This window comes from Lissotriton vulgaris, chromosome 1_1 (genome assembly GCF_964263255.1).
Source record: "Lissotriton vulgaris chromosome 1_1, aLisVul1.2, whole genome shotgun sequence".
NCBI lineage: Eukaryota > Metazoa > Chordata > Amphibia > Caudata > Salamandridae > Lissotriton > Lissotriton vulgaris.
In genome coordinates, this window is record NC_141685.1 from 314,489,390 (window position 1) to 314,508,678 (window position 19,289).

The window sequence follows — 19,289 nt, forward strand, 5'->3', positions numbered from 1 at the left end:
TGTCTCAAAAGGATTCAATGAGGAAGGCAGATACATAGGTATGTACACAACATTAAAAGGTAGCGTAAAAAGGAAAGATTCCAAATGTTTTTTTCAAAAGTGCTCATGGCATCATATATTAGATTCACAGTTTATACAGGACAGTTATGACAGCACTGTGGGCATAAAATTCGAAGGCAACCCAAGGGAACTTTGTGCACATAGTGCTCGTGAAGCAAAAGGTGACGGCGCAAGTGACAAGTGGAAACTTTAAATTCCCACTCTCTATTCCCCCTCCTCTTCTTTTTTCCCCATGCCATCTCTTTGTTCTTACTTGTTTAGGACACTGAACATTGGGCCAGTCCAGATAGTCCCTTACTGCCCCACTATAGGGACCTGCCATATCTACAGATTAAGATACCCATGTCTTAGTTCACATTAATCATGGACACGTATCTTTTATATAGAGGCTCTGTATCTTACTAAGTTTCGGAATCATGTAGCTTTTCTCTTCACTTCTGATGTGGTGCATGGTAATTCACAATATGGGGTCGATTCTGATTCGGGATAAAAAACTGTCCTGCGATTCGTATTCGGAGCCGGTTCCGTACGGTTCGTACAAAATCGTCCGAATTGCGTGGTAAGATCCGTACACAAATAGTCCGTACAAATGTGTGCGAACCGTACGAAAAACAAGCGAAGATCCGTACGACAGGGACCCGCCTAAAGAACCGTACGATTTGTAAACATTCCGTACGACCCGCCAATTACGATCCGGACACGGGACACCGAACACTGTCCGTATGGGAAAAAGCCGTCGCGTACAAACTGCTGGATGCACGAGCCACACTTCAAAAGAAAAAGCAAAGCCCCCTCAATGACCCACACGCGTACCCCCACAATATGTTGCGTATGACAGAGCCGCTGAATAAATCTCGACGACGAACACCCCAACGACCCACACGCGTACCCCCACAATACGTCGCGTATGACAGAGCCGCATATTAAACCTCGAGGACGAACCCCCAATGACCCAAACGCATACCCCCACAATACATTGCATATGACAGAGCCGCATATTAAACCTCGATGACGAACACCCCAACGACCCACAGGCGTACCCCCACAATACGTCGCGTATGACAGAGCCGCATATTAAACCTCGAGGACGAACCCCCAACGACCCAAACGCATACCCCCACAATACATCGCATATGACAGAGCCGCATATTAAACCTCGATGACAAACCCCCCAATGACCCACACGCGCACCCCCACAATAAGTTGCGTATGACAGAGCCGCAGATTAAACCTTGATGATGAACACCCCAACGACCCACACGCGTACCCCCACAATACATCGCGTATGACAGAGCCGAAGATTAAACCTCGACGACAAACCCCCCAACAACTCACACGCGTACCCCCACAAAACATTGCATATGACAGAGGCCCTGAATAAACCTCAACGACGAACACCCCCTCAACCACCCACACGCGTACCCCCAAAATACGTTGCGTATGAGACACACAAACAATAAAGTTCCAAATCATACATCCCCACAATGAAGAGCAGGCGTACCCCATCAAAACGTCAAACTTCACTGTATGAGAGAGCCACGCACCAAAGTATGCAACTATCCCCCCAGAAACAAATCACGCGTACCCCGAATACAGCACAGGGAGTGTGCAAACAAATCGCACAACACCACAAAACATATCTCCTGTGTATAAACCATAGCTAAACAATGTCCTGGCCACAACCAAACTGACAGAGGGCCAAACTCAGATCCACCCCTTATGACACATACACCCTAAATTCAAACTAAGCCACACCCACCAATGGACCAATAAAAAGGGCCCACACAAACAAACCAGCATCCTTTGCAACAAACACATCAACCTACAGACTGACAACACACAAACAACTGCACACATCCACCTTCACACATATCCCAATCACATTCAGACCCACACCCCCTCTTCACATTCAAAAGCACACCCCCATCCATACACACACCCCATCCATACCCACCCCCACATCCCCAAACACATTCACCCCACAACATGTCTGGCCCAAAGAAACCAGGAGATGGAGATCCCTGTAGATGAGGTCATCAGAGTTGAGCCCCAGCTGTTTGGCGCATTGGTCAGACAGGCCAGCATAGCTGAGAAAACACGCATGTGGGAGAGGATCGTCAATAAGGTCAATGCTGTTGCACCCATCAGGGGGACTAGGATGGTTTGCCAGTCCAGGTGGTATGATCTGCGGAGGATGGTCAAGTGCAAGATGGACAAATACTACGCCAATGCTCACCACACCGGAGGTGGTGGTCCCCGCAGACCAGTACAGTACCATCCCTGGGAGGAGAAGGCCATGGCCCTGCTACCACCGGTGGGAGTACATGGAATTGAAGGAGTCGTGGAGCCTGGTGAGTATACAAACAACTCATTTGACCTGGGGGCACTCCCAGCAGTGCCCTGACATAGGAGGGGGGTGGATGTTACTCCCAGCGGTGCCCAGACATGACACAGGTGGGTGGATCTGACGCCGAGCGGTGCCTAGATATGACACGGGTGGGTGGATGTGACTCCCAGTAGTGCCCAGACATGACATGGGTGGGTGGATGTGACTCCCAGCAGTGCCCATACATAGGAGAGGTGGGTGGATCTGACTCCCAGCAGTGCCCAGACATAGGAGGGGTGGGTGGATCTGACTCCCAGCAGTGCCCAACAGTGTTGGGGTGGGTGCAAGGCATGAGTTCCAGAAGGCCGCATGGGGAATGTCAGGAGGGTGCAAGGGGAAGGTGAATATGGCAAAACTTTGGCCACCCCAGTTGCCAATAATGTGTATGCACGGGCCCAATAGCACCCATCCCATATGACCCAGGTACACACACAGACCATGCTCATTGTACTGGGAGTGTGAATGTACTGACAACATAGCTGACACTAGGCCTGGTGTATGTAGCACAAGGCCCTCATGTGAGCAGTGCAAACACTAACATAAGGACAACAAGGTCAGATATCTTGCACAGTAACTCACAACCACGGTCATGGCAGCATGCGCCATTGGGGGACAGCCACAACATGAGTGAGGCACAGTTGTAACTCACACTCCAAATGCCAGCCAAGCCTGTCACACACACCCCTCACCTAAAAATAGCAAACTGTCCTGGGTAATGTAGTGGCCCACTGTCACAAGCGTCACGGTACACAACAAATTCCAATTGCATGAAGCAGTCAAGCAGGAAATGCAGCGGGCGGAGTCTCAAGTCCCTTGCACTCATATCACGACACTGTACCTACACCTTACTGAGACAGCAGACCTACATCAATTCTTGCAATGGTGCTGGGTATTGACAAGGTGATGCACCTGGGAGATGTACAACACTCTAAAGCACTGTGCCAGCAGTAGGTGTACTGGTAGTGGTGTGTGTGTGGTGTGTTGGGCACTGGCTGCCCGTTACGGCACTGCAACACCTCCTAAAAGTGGTCAATGGAAATCTTTACAATTTTTCTCTGCCACTGGTATGCGCATGCTGCCTCAAAACCTGGGGCATGCCTGAAGCAGTCATAAGGAATGACACAGCATTGTGCACATCGGCACACAAAGAGCATTGCTTGATCTGCGTCGTACCAGCAATACAACTCAGGAAATCTGCCAATACAATAGCACAGATGCAGGATGCTGCTGTGTGGTATTTCCTGCATGGTAGCCCGCAGTGTAAATGTCTTGCATCCCTGCTGCCATAGCTGTGGTGCACAATGACTGTCAAATCTCTGTTGATATGTCTGGCTGTGCCATGCATTGTAAATTGACTCTCACACAGAAAAAGCTACATGAACAGTGACAGTGATAAGGACAATGTACATTAAAAAAAATACCATGAAAAGCCATTAATATTGTCTGTCTCTCACACCCACAGGGAAAAGTGCACAACCGAACCCCAAACAGGTGGAAGAAGAGGTTCACAGTCCCAGGCTACACTGGACCCTGACCCCACCGACAGCGACGCCTCTCACCACTCTATGGATGACCCCAACCAACCTGGCCCCTCTGGATTCCAAACCCATGCAGCAGCTGGATCAGGGGTATCTGTGCTACCACCACATCCATTCCCGCCACATCCCAGCAGACAGCTCGGAGCCCTGCACACAATCCACAACTGAGCCAGTCTGAAAATGAGGGACACGGCTCGCAGGGCACACAGGAGGTGGCAGACAAAACCACCACTGTCAACCCTCAGGTGTCCCGGCGCCCTGAGGTGCCCTCAACAGCAGGCCCGGCTCGTGTGGGCAGGGGTGGTGGGAGTGGATCAAGGTGGAGGCAAGAACCTGACCAGGAAGCTGCAGGGCCCGGTATGTCTGAACTCAGAAACATAATGTTGGACTACCGGCGAGACACCAGGGAGTTCAGCCAGGGAGTGGGGGCCCTCAGCGATTTAAAAAACTAGCAGGCCGAGCAACACGCCAGTCAAAGACGATAACTCGGACGGATGAAGGCAACACTGGCTGAGCACTTGACGGTGCATAGGGACATTAGCCACTCACTCCGTCGAATTGCTGACAACGTGCAGCACCCACCCTGTGTCACCAGGCCAGAAACATCTAGGCAAAGACTGCAAAGGGAGGGAGGAGGAGGTGGAATCATCCAATGGAGTGTCCCAGGCATCGTCAAGGCCTGCACATGAGGGTCCCCCAAGGAAGGTGGGTCGTCCATGCAAAAGACAGTGAGAGGCAGAGGGCCATGCCCATCTCCCAGGTCACCTGGTCTGGCATCTTGCCATTGTGTGCAACAGTATCACCTTATTGACTGTCTGATTCTCCCACATGGACTTGCTGGTCGGAGTGTCACCAATGATGCCAAACACTCTGGTCTTGACTCTGGTGACTAAAACTGCAAGGCATCACATCTCCCCCTGTGAACTTTGGATTTCTCACTTTTCTGTACAGCACCTAACCCCTACTCACAATTCACTCACAAGATGGAGAATTAAACCTATCAAATACATTACGTATTGATGGAGAGTCCTTTTTGATGTGAGTCAACAACATATGTGAAGGGATATGTCAAAGTATGCCAGAGTGCAGATCAAACTCAAGCCATCCATACAGTGGGAACTGAGTCTGGTTGTGGAGACACATAGCTCACTAAGTATGATCAACTACACCCGTGGAGGGTAATACTCAGGCATGATTGTTACTGCATGGTGAGGGGGGGGGGGTGGGCTGTCTTGCCATACTGCTCTGACAGACAGTTACTGAAGTCACATGAAGGTCTACCGGTCATGGTTAATGTGTCTGTCTCCTATGAGGGTCTACCAGGTCTCTTAGTTGATGTGTTAGCAATTTTATCTGCATGCATTTGGACTGTGGAGGCGATGAAAGTTGCACAGGGCAAGGCAGGCTGGATGTACCTCAGGCAACGTGGGATGGGAGATGTCCATAAATTGTGTCTGTTGGCCAGAGGATGTGGAGTGCCTACTGGCAGTGTAAGTACATAACTTTATTGTAAGTTAATTAAAACTCACAATTTTTTAAAAATTCACAGTTTAAAAGAAGTATATATCAAAAGATAAAATTGATTATCGAAAATTAAAATACATGGGTCGGCATATTGTATTAAGTTCATGTTTCCAATTTACTTTTTGATGTAATTTGTTTGAGCTGGAGACCCAGTATAGTGCTCTAGAGCACTGTCTGTCTGTTAGTATACTTCCTCATTTTGCTTATTCTTGAGTCTTTCCGTCACTGTATCAAAGAATTTTGGGAGACGCCAGTTTAATTGGGTCTCTTGGGGGTTAAAACATGGTTTGACTGCCTGTCTGCAAGTCCTGATGCCCTTCGGGTTCCATCTTGCTCGTAGTAAAGATCTCCTGTTATCCATTAAGCCTAGGCAAATACAAATTATATGTGTTAAGTCTTCAGGTCCTACTCTACAAAGACGACAAGTCTGGTCTTCTTGATTCCTTTATCATGGTTCTAGATGAGGGAGGATTGGTAAAATGCCAAGCCACAGCTTTAAAAATGTTTCTTTTATCTTCTGTTTGAATCCCTGTTAAAGTTGTGGCTTAAGTGTTTTGTAATCGTTTAACACTATCCATCCGTGTGCCCTCTTTGCTAGAGCTTCCTTATCTTCTGTTAACAATATTATTTTCGTTACTTTAGTTACAACCTTTTTGAAAATCTTATGATCTACTGATGATTCCCAAAGATCAGTCAGTTCAAGTCTCTCTAATGATTCCAACAGATACTCTCTGGCAGGTGATTGTTCTCGTTGTTGCAGCTCGGTCCAAAGTTGGGCGTTTAAGGTCCCTTGTTCAGCATTTAGGATCTAATGCCAGCATTTTATATAGCTGCCCCGTCTTTCCACCGTCTGGTTCTGGAGGCCAAATTCATGGCGTATTTGGGCTGGAGATACATAGCTGGGTAGCTGAAAGATGGATCTGTAGGTTTTACAGATCACTTTGTCTAGGATCAGCGCATCTTTTCCATGTGTTGATTCACCCCCATATGTCAGCAGTGGGTGAGGAGTATGAAGTTGATCCTGCAGATTATATTGTGACTCCCAATCAATCTGGATATTTGAAAAGTACGCTACATACCTGTGGGTGTTCCAAGGGGCTGGGGGGAGGTGAGGAGACTGCTACTGATCGGAGAGTCAGGTCATGAGGAGTTCTCTGAAGGCCAACATGTCCTTTTGTCCATTCCCCGCCTGCAGCCCGTGATCCCGCCCACTCCGCCCCCCCCGTCCACCCCCTCCGTCCCCCACCTGGCCCGACCCTCGCGTGACCTGAGTCAATCCCAATCCCCGTCCCCGTCCACCACCTTCCCCGACCTCCGCCTGCCCAGACATTGCCTTTTGGCCGTTCCCCGCCTGGCCCGACACCCGCCTGCTTACCTTTTCCACCGCTCCTGAGGTCACAGCTCCTCGCCGCTCTGCTCCTCACCGCTTTTCCACCGCCGCTCCTCCCCGGCGCCATGTCCGCCTCTCCGTGCTTACCTTCACGTGACCGCTCCTCCCCCACGCCATGGCAGGAGCTCCTCTGACGCCACTCTGACGCCGCTCCTCGATGTGAGCACGCACGTCGCGGCCGGCTCTACTTTGGGGGGGGGACTACTTTTTTTTTAAATATTAATTTTTTAAATAAGGTTTATTTTGAAACTTTATATAGCCTATAACCATCTATACACCCTGACGATTTCTACGGTGTATCGGGTGTGTAGATTGGCGCAGTGGTCACAGAGTTTACCCGCCTCAAAGCCTGAAACTTTCTCCTTTATTATAGTAGTATAGATCAGATCCGAAGAAAGCTGAAAGGAATTACCTAAACAAAAGAACTTAGAAGTACCATTATACTTCATCACGCGAGCCCAATATGGTATATAAGGTCCTACCCATCTAAAGCCCCATTCTGAGTGTTGGCTCTCTTCTAAGAGAGATTTAGAGCAACTGTATATAATAAGTTTGCCCCACAATAGGTACACTTGAGCTGCATTGATTACGGTCTGTACTCGAGTTTGTAAACAACTCTCTGACCTCTCTAGAACCTGCATGAAGAAGTAAATTGAGGGCGAAATAGGATAAAGTCCCAATTATAATTGTAAAACAGTAGGACTGCCTAATGCTGGGAAGATATTTTTGTAAAACTGATCACAATCAGGATTGTTGATGTTTTTGTATGTATCAATGTTCTAAACCTCTCAGGTCACACTTATGTTTGTTATGTAAATAGTTTTCATATCTTTTTGCAGTGGTGTTAAAAATCGCTGCTGTATACAAAAAGAAGTGTATGTCATAATGTGTAACATGGTGGGAACCTCTTTTTTGAGTTCTAAAAAAATGAAGATGAAATCCATAAATAAATGGAGCCCGAGGTTAACTAAAAGTATCATCGAGGCTTAAGTAAAAACTTATTGATGGTGTCAGAGGTTTTTTGTTTTTTGATGTCAATATTAATCCCAACCTCTGTTCTCCCTGAACTGAATCACCCCCTTCTTTAAAACTGTAGCAGATATCATGTCACATGCAACTTCTCATTGCACACTGATGACACTTTTGACTTGAAGCCACTACCTGAAAAGTCGAATGAAAGCTGTATTAAAGTACTTTACATACGTATCACATGTAGCATAGTAAAGTAGACTGGAGACAATGAATGACAAATGTTCTGGTAGATTGATACTCCAAATGCACACAGCATATTACTCCTTATAGCCGAATTAACATCCCCATTCGTTCTTGGTACAGGCGATAACACCATTCACAAATGTCATTCTTACAGCCCAATACACCTTTGAATGTTGTTGTATGTCTGTGAATATCTATGGCAAGAATACTAGAGTCCTATTAGGATGTCACATCACAGCATCATTTGCGATAGCAAACACACATTGGCTTGTAAGATTAGAGACTCACAGACATCTCACTCGAAAAACGCATGTCACCAGTCAGTGGATGAATCTTCAAACACCATTGCAGATGAAGTAACAACAGGGAACTGTACACTGGGCTACATGTAGCCACTAATGGTGATGGTACCCTTAAATCACGTCAGAAAACCTATTATTTCTTCTGTTTACATTAATTAAAGCATCTCACGCTCACCTGACTGCTTTAAAGTTACGAGCTGCACGGCACATAATACTCAGGGACCCGAAATTACAATATTTAGCACTGTATGCGTCCCGAATCCATAAAGTGGCTTCGCTAGAACTAGGAGGTGTTTGAACCAATTTCAAAATAATGTAACCATTTCTAAAATAGATCACATCCTTGCAAGCATTGCACTCAGGCTCACAATGCCTAAAGCGACTAAAAGTGATATCATCATTGACTCAATTGCCTAATGTATCAACACACGCATAGAATGGACCATGTCTAAAAAATGCGGTTCATTTTCTTGTTTACAGACCCAAGGGGCAAACTGCAGCCATTCTACAATACAACAAGTATGTAATACTACAAATAAAATAATTGAAAATACAAAATATATTTTGTTCCTCCCCCCCCCCCCTCCCGGCAATGAAAGTACTGACCTATTTCAGATTTAGAGCAGGTAACCAATATCATAAACAAGCAGTACATTTCAAACATCTACACCTGAATGTATTTTACCCTTGACTCAATCCATTGCAATAAAGTGCTTTAAACAACTGATATCAAGTACAGAAGGGTTCAAGCAAGATAGAACAAGCATTGAAAATGCAATAGTTCTCACCTTTGGTTAAGATACAGCCCTTTGCTTTGCTAATGGTATTGTATAGCAAACCAAATAGCTTTAACTTAATAAAAGGTGGGACCTATTGCATTTGTAATGCTTGTTTTATTTAAAGCAAATCTTAGTGCAGGAGGGCCCCCGCGGTAGGGAGAATGAAGTTGCAGAAGAAGGTGGTAAAGAAGGACACCAGTTGCTCCCGCAACCATGGAAGGGGATTGGTGTTGAGGACGATGGTCGCGGAGGCCTAAGCGGAAGCAGTGGCTCCTGGAGAGAAGCTACGGAGAAGGGGACTATCGAGGTATAGGAGGTGCTGAGACTAGAGCTGAGTAACCCACCAATCACGAAGATCCAGGAATGGCATCTCGGGAGCTCCTTACCATCTAGGGTATCAGATGCAGTCCTAGAGGTGCCCTGAGACAGGACTTTAAGGAGCAGCACAGACCAGCAACCACTGACCTACTGAATGCAGCCACTGCGGAGAGCAAAAGCCCAACGCATCCACTATAAAAGCATAACAAGGCACCTCCCACAAAGACCAACAAATCCAATGTAAAAGCATAACAAGGCACCTCCCACAAAGACCAGCTCCAGCCACCCCGTCTGTGCAGGAGAATATGGAGCTGGCAAACCAAAAATCAAAGCACCCGCTGAGGCCTATAGGGTATGCACTCACTCGGGAACACCTGGGGGCATGCAATTACTTCACAACACCTGTGGGCATGCACTCAATCAATCAATCATAGCGTTTGTAAAGCACACTACATACCTCTGAGGGTCTCAAGGCGCTGGGGGAGGAATGCTGCTACCGTTCGAAGAGCCAGGTCTTGAGGAGTCTCTTGAAAGTTAGAAGATCTTCGGTCTTCCGTAGGCGGATGGGGAGGGTGTTCCTCGTCTTGGCGGCGAGGTGGGAGAATGAACTGCCGCCGTTGGTCACTCTTCGGATGCGGAGGACAGTGGCGAGGGCGTGGTCTGCGGAGCGGAGCTGGCGGGCAGGGATGCAGAGGCCGAGTCGTCTGGTGAGGTACACTGGTCCGGTGTCGTGGAGCGCCTTGTGTGCATGGGCGAGGAGCTTGAAGGTTTTCCTCTTGTTGACCTGGAGCCAGTGCAGGTTCTTCAGGCGGGGTGTGATGTGGATGCGGCGGGGATGTCGAGGATCAGGCGTGCGGAGGTGTTCTGGAGTTTGGCCTGGGCTCCCGCATAGAGTGTGTTGCCTTAGTTCAGTCTACTGCTGACGATGATCTGGGTGACCGCCCTTCTAGTTTTGGTGGGTATCCACTTGAAGATCCTGTGAAGCATGTGGAGGGTGTTGAAGCAGGAGGAGACGGTGTTGACCTGCTTTTTCATAGAAAGTGTGGAGTCGAGGGTGACCCCTAGGTTTTCGTAAATGGTTGGTGGATGTAAGGGGTGCTCTTAGTGCCGTCGGCCACCAGGATTCGTCCCAGGCCGAGGGGGTGGAGCCGAGGAGGAGGACCTCCGACTTGTCTGAGTTCAGCTTCAGTCGGCTGTTCCTCATCCAGTCGGCGACAGCCTTCATTCCTTCGTCGAGGTTGGTTTTGGCGTTGTGGGGGACCTTGGTGAGCAGAGGATTAGCTGGGTGTCGTCAGCGTAGGAGATGATGTTTAGGTCATGCTGTCAGGTGACATGGGTGAGCGGTGCCATGTGGACATTGAACATCATTGGGCTGAGAGATGAGCCTTGGGGTACGCTGCAGATGATCTTGGTGGCTTTGGAGCGGAAGGGGGAGAAGTAGAAGCTATGGGATATCCCTGAGAGGAAGGAGGTGGTCCAGTCCAGGGCCTTCTCTTGGATTCCGGCGTCGTGGAGGCATGCTCTTAGTGTGCGGTGGCAGACTTTGTCAAAAGCGGCTGACAGGTCCTGGAGGATGAGGGCTGCGGTTTCTCAGTTGAGCATGATTCTGATGTCGTCGGTGGTGGTGATGAGGGAAGTTTCAGTGCTGTGGTTGCTGCGGAACCTGGACTGGGACGGGTCCAGGATGTTGTTCTCTTCGAGAAAGCTGGTCACTTGTTTGTTGATGGCCTTTTCGATGACCTTCTCCGGGAAATGGGTCCGAAGTTCTTGAGGTCCTTGGGGTCTGTCTTGGGCTTCTTTAGTAAGGCGTTGATTTCTGCGTGCTTCCAGCTCTCTAGGAAGGTCGCTGTCTGGAAGGAGATGTTTATGGTTTTCCGAAGGTGGGGTGCGATGGAGCTGCTGGCTTTGTTGAAGATGTGGTGCGGGCAGGGGTCTTCCGGGGATCCGGAGTGGACGGTGTTCATGATCTTGATAGTGTTGTCGTCGTTGATGTTGGTCCAGGCGAGCAGGCGGTTGGTGCGGTGGTGGTCGTGTGAGTTGGGGTGTCTGCTGTTGCCGGGGTGGTGATGGCATCGAAGCTGTTGTCGATGTCTGCGATCTTGCGATGGAAGAAGGTGGCCAGTGAGTCGCATAGGTCTTGTGACGGTGGGATGTCGTTGATGTTGGGGCTGGGGTTGGAGAGCTCCTTCACGATGCTGAAGAGGTCTTCGATCTTGTGTACATTGTTGTCTAGACGGTCTCTGAAGACAGTCCTTTTGGCAGATCTGATGAGTTGGTGGTGTTGGCGGGTGATATTCCTGTGGGCTGTGTAGCTTTCCAGTGTTCTTTCGTTGGTCTAGTTTTTCTCTGGTTTTTGGCTGGTTCCCTTGGAGGCCTGGAGGTCTTCAGTGAACCAGTTGGATCCCTTCCTGGTGTGGGTGTTGGGGGGCTTCTTGAGCAGGAGAGGGTGTTGGTGCAGTCGTTGATATATTGTCTGAGGCTGCGGCATCGGGGTCAGTTGGGTCTGCGGGTGGGCTCTGGGTGAGGGTGGCGGTAAGCTGGTCCTCGGTGATCTTGCCCCAGCTGCAGCGAGGTATCTGCTGGGTGCGTTGGTGTGTGGTGGGGTTCCGGAAGGTGAAGTGGATGCAGCGGTGGTCGGTCCAGTGGAGTTTGGTGGTGCCGTCGAAGATGTGGGTGCTCGCTGAGAAGATGGGGTGAAGCGTGTGGCCAGCGGAGTATGTGGGTGCTGTGACGAGTTGTCTGAGTCAGAGGTTGCCGAGGTTGTCGATCAGGGTGGAGGAGTTGGCGTCATTGTTGTTCTCGAGGTGGAAGTTCAGGTCCCTGAGGAGAATGTAGTCCGTAGAGGCAAGGGCGTTTGTGCTGACGAGGTCGGTGATGGAGTCGCTGAACTGCGGTCAGCACTCACTACAGAACACCTGTGGTCATGCACTCACTTCAGAACACCTGGGGGTATGTACCAACTTCAGAACATCTGCGGACATGCACTTACTTGAGAACACCTGTGGGCATGTAACCACTTCAGAACATCTGTGAGCCTCCTTTCACACGAGAACACCTGTGGGCATGCACTCACTTCAGAACATCTGTGGGCATGTACCGACTTCAGAACATCTGCGGACATGCACTTACTTGAGAACACCTGTGGGCATGTACCTACTTCAGAACATCTGTAGACATGCACTCACTTCAGAACATTTGTGGCATTCTCAGACTCAAGAACACCTGCGGGCATGCACTCATTTCAGAACACCTCGGGGCATGCACTCACTTCAGAACATCTGTGAGCATTCTTTCACTCGAGAACACCTGTGGGCATGCACTCACTTCAGAACATCTGTGGGCATGCACTCACTTCAGAACAATTATGGCATTCTCAGACTCAAGAACACCTAGAGGCATGCACTCACTTCAGAACATCTGTGAGTATTATTTCAATGCAGAACACCTGTGGGCATGCACTCACTTCAAAACATCTGTGGGCAAGCACCCACTTTTGAAACTCTATGAGCATGCACCCACTTCAGAACATATGTGGGAATGCACTCACTTAAGAATGTATGTGAGCATGCACTAACTTCAGAACATCTGTGGGCATGCACTCACTTCAGAACATCTGTGAGCATGCACTTACTTGAGAACACCAACAGTGTAGGCTACAGTAGTACCAGACAACTTCAGAATGAGTTCACTATCTAAACGCACCAACACTTCAACGTTACACTGATTTCTCATTTGCTTTCAGTAACTTTGAAAAGGTAGAAGTAAGGGGCAAAAAGATGTTGCAAATGGTTCATGGGAAGTGCAGTGAGATGCACAGAGAGCGAGAACAGGGAAGTGGCATTGCCAGGAAAGGTTGTGAGGAGCAGTAGCATATCATAGCATTTTTAATACAATAATGCATTTTATTTTAATTTGGTATCAGTTTACACAATCCATACAGAAAAAGCAGCACACATGAAAGCTTTACACACGTAAAGCTGCTGCTGTTAGAGGTGATCTAATGGTTCTCATAATTTGTTGCATTTGTTTCTTGAAGGTTTGCATTTTTGTATCTTATAAATTTGGTATTTATATGTCAATTTCATATGGAATGTATCTGTGTGGTTTATGTAATAAACCGTTAGCAAACAAATGCAGCCCAATATCATACTGCATGCTTGTCATCATCTGACAAATTTGAACAACGGATGATTCTGATGGAGGATGACAAAGGCCTTGCTTCTGGTATAGACTAGATGCTCACAGAGAGGAGAGAGAGGGTTAATCACCCATTCAGACTCCATGGGAAAGGAAGCCGGGCTGTACCTGGGTATGTGAAGAATGGAAACAGCTACACACTAGAACCCTTCATGAATCACCACAGCCAGCGAAGAGTTGCTCAAAACATTACATTTTTGGTACCATACCCAAATACATTTCACAAGTGAGATGTTTTAGAGACAAATGATGGAGGGGATGTGGTGACAGTGGAGCACCACTGTATTTAATATAGGAGTGTCCAGGGCTTCATACATACTGAAAGAAAGTCTTGGGGGCAATAGACTTGATGTTCCAAACAGATAATCCTCGACTCCTGCCCCATAGGATACATGGACCTACTAATAAATTCTCATTGCAAAAATATAGCTTAGTAGGTGGCGCAGTGCAAAACCTTCAGGTCAAAAGATAAAATCCAAGCAGAGCTGATCCAGCCATACATGCTCTGGATTCGGTTAAAATACATACCTATTAGACAGATGGGAACAAGAACTATGTAAAGAGCTAAGAAACAAGTGTGTGCAGAGGGTTCTTTCAATGCTCAGCATTATTAGCATTAAAGGCCGCCCTCCTCAGCATCCAAATCGCGATGAGTTGGGATCTCCCCGCCTGGTGAAAGTAAATGCCTGCACACATGAATACCAAGCCTCTGGTTCATCATTCATCAAAGACCCCCATAGGTGTCCTCTGTTACTGGGGTGCCTGCCCGGTCCTCAGTGCACTGGAGCCCTCTCTGTAATCCATGGGAGTAGGGTGTCGTGATCATACAAGCGCTTCTCAAAATGGGAAATTTGAGGATGGAAAAAACTGACATTTTAATTAACGAAAAACCTGCACTGTTTCACAGCACAAAGACCTAACAATACCACAATCCCAGAGCTGATTCTACTTTTGATAAGCAACAAAGCAACAACTAATAATTCTTGGCGCCTTTCAGTTTACTCGAAAGCGGTGTATACTGTGTGCATCTCATTTCAAAGGCCATTGAAAATAATGACCTTCTTCATTCGTCCCAGTCTGGGTTTAGGAGTGGCTACTCCACCGAGACGGCCCTGCTCGGGGTCACGGAAAAAATTAGGGAGCTCATGGATGATGGCCAAACAGTAGCATTGGTCTTGTTGGATCTAAGTGCGGCCTTCGACACCATTTCTCACTCCAGACTGCTTGACAGGCTGGGGGAGAATGGTGTCGAAGGCAGGGCACTGGAGTGGATTAGATCATACTTATCCCTCCGCACCTTCCAGATCACCTCTTCTGAGGCATGCTCTGAGGTATTCCACTCTCCTCACGGTGTACCACAAGGATCGATCTTGAGTCCTTTATTTTTTAATTTGTACTTACGACCACTGGCCAACCTTGCAGAAAACATCGGTCTCATTTTAATGACCTATGCAGACAATTCTCAAATCTTGTTTTCACTTTCTAAATCTGACTCATCTGCTCCATCTGTATTAAAAATAGGCCTGCATGAAATATTCCGTTGGATGTCGGCTAATCAACTCAAATTAAATGGGGAGAAAACAGAGATTCTCCTCTTAGGGAATAGTAAAGATCTCTGGAGTGACTCCCATTGGCCGTCGTCATTAGGTAAACTCCCACCTCCAGCTTCTCAGGTCAGAAACCTTGGGGTCATCATAGACGACAGCCTATCTATGACACAGCAAGCCAATAAAGTGGCAGGCATATGCTTCACCATTCTTAGATGGCTTCACAAAATTGTCTGGATGTTACCATCTACTACCCAGAAGACCGTAGTCAATGCCTTAGTGACATCTCGGCTTGATTACGGTAATATCTTGTACCTGGGCTCAAACAAAGCAGTAATAAGATGTTTCCAACTGGTGCAAAACGCTGCTGCCAGACTGCTTTACAGAATCCCTAGATCCGTCAGGATCACTAAACATCTTAGGGACCTGCATTGGCTCAAGGTGGAAAATCGGATTCGCTTTAAAACCTTGAATTACCTGTTTAAAATCAAAGCTGGCACTGCCCCCAAGTACTTACAAGACCTTGCTAAGCCCTACCTCCCCAATCGCAGCCTCCGTTCATGCACTGCAGCGATTTTTGCGGTGCCGAGGTTCAAACGGGCTAGAATGGGCGGGAGATCTTTTGCCTATTTGGGTCCAACTCTTTGGAACACATTGCCTATTCATATACGCAAGGAAGAAAACTACATGAAATTCAGAAAAAATGTAAAAACCTGGTTGTTCGACAAATAAGTGTCTTTGACTGTTCTGTATTCAGCTGTGTTCTGTGTTTTGCTAGTCCGGCGCCGGGAAACCCTTTGTGGGTAGCTGTGCGCATTATAAATGTTATAAAATAAATAATAATAATAAATAAAAGGCCTGTAGTAAGGCTGGATTTCTACAGATTGCATTCCCTGAACACACAGACGGACACTTGCACGTCTCTCCCCTTCCAAGCACTCAGGCGTTGTTGTGATCGCATCAGTGTGCACGCTTGGCTCACGGTGCAGCCCATGCGGCCATTAGACTCTTTTGTTTTGCTGTCAGACGACTGCGTGGTAAGATGGCACTCACAAAGCAGTCTCCGTCTAAATACAACCCACCCATGCCACCTTATAGATCTATTAAAATCCACTGTGCAGCCTGTAGTGTCCTCCGACGCGGGGTAGCGGTGCAGTCTACCCGCGTCGGAGGTGTTACGCTAGCGCTGGCACGTGTCATCACACGTCAGCTATAAATAAAGGGGCGCGCCCCGGGAAGAACAGTCGGGACCATGCACGAAGTATAATAAGGCGTCCTGTGTGTTCATTGTGGCCGCAGCGCTGCTCACAAGTGCGCGAGCGCACCTCACACATTACACTGGCGACGAGGGGCAGAAATGACCCCATGCAGTGCAGGTTAATGAGCCTGAACGTCTGGTGATTTGTGAGCCTTTGATCAAGGCCCTGGACTCGAGATGTGATGCCTGGCCTGTGCTGGCCTGCTGTGTGCCCCCAGGTAGTCTGCTGCCTCTAAGGAAAGCCCTGCAGCCCCTGAGAGTGCCTGGAAGAGAAGGAGGCCTTTCCTGCACACCCTGTGGAGCCCACACAGGAGTGTGTACCAGCATCCTGGAATGGGAGGAAACTACAGTGAGGTCTAGGACTTACAGGCCACAGGAAAGGACCCTGACAGCATTTTCATCGCCCTCGGCCAGGTGGCGGCTATTGCACTCAGGAGGTAAGCAGTGCACGTGCCGCGAGGTGTGACTGCATCTGCGCCAAGATGGCGTCAATCCCCGCCATTGAGCCCTTTGTGGTGGCTGGGCCCCCTCGTCCCTAGCCCTGCGATGGAGAGACTGGACCGATCGCCCCCAGATCTACTATGAAGGGGCGGGCAGAGCCCTACTCCTCCACCTCGGAGGCAAAGATATCCACCGCATCTACAAAACCCTGGTAGAGGCCACACCCAAAAAGTATGTCACGCTTCTCAACACCCTAAATGCGCACTTTGAGCCGATGGCAAACAGGGACTACGAAAGATTAATTTTTCTCCATGCCAAGCAAGAAGCAGAGGAATCGTTAGACGCGTTTCACAGGCATTTGAAAGAATTGGCCAGCATGTGCAGATTCCGCGAAGAACAGGAAGAAATCCGAGGTCAGATAATACAAGGGTGCTACTCGTCCAAAGTCAGAGTCAACATTCTTCAGGAAGATGGCAAGCCTCTAGTGGACATCCTCACCCTGGGCCGGTCAAAGGAACTGTCGCAAGCCAGAGCTTTCCACATTGAGGCAGCCCTACATCGACCCATCAATACGGAACAAGTCAACGTGGTGGAAAAGGCGAACATGGGGATGCTCAAAGCGCCCCACAACACGGGGAGAAAACAGCAGGACAAGAAAAGGGAATGCAGTTACTGCGGAGGCATACCCCATCGCATGCAAGACTGCCCAGCGAGAGGGAAGAAGTGCAATGCCTGCGGGTGAATGAACCATTTCGCGGCAGTATGCCGGTCTGCGAAATCATGGAAGGAAGCAGCGCAGACAGTGGCTGAAGAGCAAGACATGGATGATGACGCAGGAGACTACCCAGTCCACTACATATTCGCAGTTGATCAGCCACAGCAGAAGAGACGACGGCTTCCACGGTGCAGAATCAAGATCCACCACCTGGATGTGAGGGCCACTATTGACACTGGGGCCTCGATTGAACTAATGGCTGCCAATGTATATAATCAACTAAGTCCGCACCCACCACTACGCAAAGCAAGGATCTCACAACTGAGGCAACTCCGGGACTGGCAAGCATGGGCCGAGTAGTGCGAGACACCTTCCCGCATTACCCAAGCTGGACCCCATCTCAGATTGACGCTGGAAAGGCCCTAGCCAACGGGACCAGCTCCAATGACCAGGCCAGTGCCAAACGACAGGCCAGGATGTCTGTAATTCAAGTTAGGAACAGAGTCTATATCAAGGACAGATATCCGGGGAGCAAGCTCCAACTTCCATTCGTACAAAGGACCTGGACAGTCATCCGTCGACCTGGCACCATGATAACAGCCAGAAGAGGAACCAAGGAAATCACACGCAACATCTCCTTCTTCAAAAAGGTACATGATGGAACTCAGGACCTGCAAGTGTCGGAAAACCTGGAAGCCAGATCATGTCAACCAACGGTGGAGGAAGGCTCAGATGGTGATTAAGGGACTACCCCCCCCCTGAAGATGAGAACCGATCTGACCAGGGCACCCCTTCACTGCCGGGTACACCAGTTGGAAGTCTGCCAAGTTCCCTGACGAGATCCCCGGAGAGCAAAGTCTTGCAGGGGATGACCCCATCCCTGCCATCATCACGGGGAGAGCACTCCAGATATGGCCTGAGAAGAAACCCGGCTCCATCCTCCCGGCTGGCCGACTTCATGGTGTGACGGACCTGAGACTGGAATTCTAGAGACTGGTAACAGATCTACATGCTCACTGTTTATTTGTTGTTTAATAAAGGTTTAGGAGGAATGTAGTGTCCTCCAACGCGGGGTAGCGGTGCAGTCTACCCACGTCGGAGGTGTTACGCTAGCGCTGGCGTGTGTCGTCATGTGCCAGCTATAAATAAAGGGGCGCGGCCCTGGAATAGCAGTCGGGACAACACACAAAGTATAATAAGGTGTACTGTGTGTTCATTGTGGCCGCAGCCCAGCTCACACGCGCGCGAGCGGCACCTCACACTTTACACAGCCTCCCCCACTTCAGATCTGCCTTTTTTGATTTCACCTCGAGGCAAGATCTGCACAAAACATGCAACATCTTGGAAAATACAGGTGCATGCATTTTTTTTGCATATTTATATACCGCAAACTCGAAGTTGGCTTCCAGAACCAGGGCACGCACCACACGGAGGGCATGCAAGAAGAAAGCCGTCAGGGTCCAGCACAGCAGGCTGCTCTGAGATGGCGAGGGGTGTACAGAAGCACAGAGAAGAAAGCGGACAGAACAAGCACTCGAAAAAAAGTGTAAATAAATAAATAAACGGAGCGCGGTAAATCGGGCGCGTGCTCAAGCACGGGAAAAAAAGTTTAAACAAAT